Source organism: Rhyacophila brunnea, unplaced genomic scaffold, assembly GCF_057557595.1.
Source record: "Rhyacophila brunnea isolate RB1 unplaced genomic scaffold, BYU_Rbru_1.0 scaffold_15, whole genome shotgun sequence".
NCBI lineage: Eukaryota > Metazoa > Arthropoda > Insecta > Trichoptera > Rhyacophilidae > Rhyacophila > Rhyacophila brunnea.
This window is the reverse complement of record NW_028232806.1, coordinates 31,595,284-31,598,014: the sequence shown is the minus strand read 5'-3', so window position 1 is coordinate 31,598,014 and position 2,731 is coordinate 31,595,284. Positions and strand designations below refer to the sequence as shown.

Sequence of the window (2,731 nt, the reverse complement as noted above, 5' to 3'; positions counted from 1 at the left end):
ATAGTGCATCCAAACCAAACAATTAAAAAATAATAACTCGATATAATTAATTTATATAGGTACACTAATTTCTGTATCTATTACATTAATAATTATGATAAACTTGTTTCACCTAAGTAGATACCTAATCAAATTCACAAAATAATTTAATTTCAATATTATTATGTAATACGTATTTACTTGCCGATTTATTATTTTATAATTACTGATAACAGGTTTTCTTATCAATAATATTAAAAAAACAATAAATGTAAACATACAATAAAATTTTAAAATATGTCGGAATATGTATGTCAATAAAATATATCAATTGGGTAAATAATATATATTAATATATAAATACCGATTAATATATAAATATACTTACATCAAAAATACAGTACAAGAAAACAATAAAAAAATGTCTGAAAACGCTTTTTCAGCGCAGGCCCCGACGAGATTCGAACTCGTGATCTCCTGTTTACTAGACAGGCGCTTTAACCAACTAAGCCACGGCGCCGTTGCTTCCCTAGACAAAATAACTAATTATAAAATGTAACGGCAAATGTAATACGAAAACCTTGAAATAATAATATTCTCATACCGTTGATTATTTTCTTGGCACAGATTTCTATTGTATTTTTACAAAAACTGAAAATCGGCATAACCGGTTTTATCGAATTAGAAATGAGCCGATACGATAGTAGTAATTCGTATGGTTATTTTGAATATTTTAATAACGTATAAAATAATTTATATTTGCGCAAAACTATAAATACCTAAAAAATCACACAGCCGCGGGTTTTCCAACAATGATAACAACTGACTACGCTCTTAGACTAGACATCACAGTCTAGTACTTGATACCTATATTATTGACTTACCTGGAAATTAAATCTATCGAATGAAGTTTGCGCCCACGGTGGAGTAGACCATAAATCGCCCATATTCCACGATTCCTCAAACGCGATTTGGACTTATAAAGTGTTCAACCAATATGCGCTAGCAGTCTCACGTAGACTGTGAATAGCGCAACGTGGCAGTAGCGAAGGGTGGAGATAGGCTGTTAAGATCTGACATGAAAAGAGCACATTAAACTTTGTTAGTCATACGTATTTGTCTTTATTGAACTAATATTACAATACTTACAGATGGTGTTGGTTAGTTTTTAAAAATCAATTAAACCCTGCCTAAACTTTTTTTATATACTTTAGTTTAGGCGATACGATAAAATTGTGCACACTTTTTCATTCATGCTTCTTTGTTTTCGTTAGATTAAGAATACAATTACACATATTGTAGGTTCATTGTTTACATTCATTAAGCCCTTCCTAACCAAACTATAATAGATCAAAATATTATTCTATCTATAAAACATAAAAAGTTAGGTATGTATGATAATAAAATTGCTTAATTAACTTTAAATATGTTATAGATATACGAGTATTTTTATGCCATTATTATGGCTTGAATTTTGCAGGGTTTTATTGAACTTTAAAACCTTACCAAGACCATCTGTATATAATTGTAGTCTTATTTCAATGAAAATATATACCCATGACTGACAAAGCTTAGTATGCACTCTTTTATGGCGGATCTTAACAGCTTACCTCCACTGCAACGTGGCATGGATATAACGAGACTAAAAAAGACTAATGGAAGATTGAATTCGCAATTGAAATGGCAATGGGCCGGAATATCGCTCGATGAGCGAACAATGTCATCGTAACAACAAAAAAGCCACCCTAAAACGCGCTGCATCAACAAACTCACCAGCAAACTACTACAAACCGATAAAATTGTAAACTGTAAGGAGCTATGGGGACGCCTTTATCCAGTAGTGGATCGACCTTGGCTGGCAATAATGACGGCACACCTAATTATAGTTTCAGAATGCAAGCTTTTTTGGTGAAACTAAAATAATATAATTTTCACTTGAAGTCGTCAGTTTCATAATATGATTTAAAGAGGAATGTCATAAACCACCTCAAACTACCCTTGCTTTCCAAAATCCTCGATAAATATTTAATATAATAATATTGTATCACAGAATCAAGTCGAACCATATAGGTACCTATAGCTAAAATGCCGAATTATGAATTAGCTTTCAGCTGGGACTCGCAGTAAACGCTTCCAATACAAACTTCACGCTGGTTTGGGGGTGTAGTTGAATGCTACAACCACGAACTACAACTAAATATACAACAATTACGCTTTCGATCGTATTTCATATCATATGTATTTCTTTCCTTATGGAAACGTCCACAAAGCAGAGGTTTTCTCAATAAACTTTTTTTGCGCGGAATGATTATAGTTTTTACCAGACGCGGTATACCCGCAAATATTATAGCTTCAGAGACCGGAAGTTATCGCGGAAACGTTACAAGTTGGGATCAACAACCCAAGCCTTGTCAGCAAACGCTGCAAGATTACAGCAACGCGACAGTCAGAGCCTTATTTAATTGTTGCATACCAATAAATAGCGGATCACATATTGAATATTCATTTAATCTACAATAAACGCATTATTCAATTGTGGCATAATATCAATAAATAATAGCCGATTGCATGTTACTGAATATGCCTTCTTCCACCACGCCTCGAACAGCAAACTCCTACTTTGTATTACTTAATCGTTGCCATATTATATGTCGGGTGTTACTACTCCAAAATGGAAATACCCGACGCGAAAATTCATCCAATATTCATCTCCTAAATATATACATTACTAGCGAGTACCCGGCATGCATTG

General features: G+C 33.1%; 1 non-coding gene across 1 annotated transcript; it reads right to left on the bottom strand.

Moving 5' to 3' along the window:
- Nucleotides 1-425: 425 nt before the first annotated feature.
- TRNAT-AGU (transfer RNA threonine (anticodon AGU)) lies at nucleotides 426-499 on the bottom strand. Its single transcript has one exon. It is a non-coding gene; the product is annotated as a tRNA-Thr (tRNA).
- Between the last annotated feature and the right edge of the window lie 2,232 nt (nucleotides 500-2,731).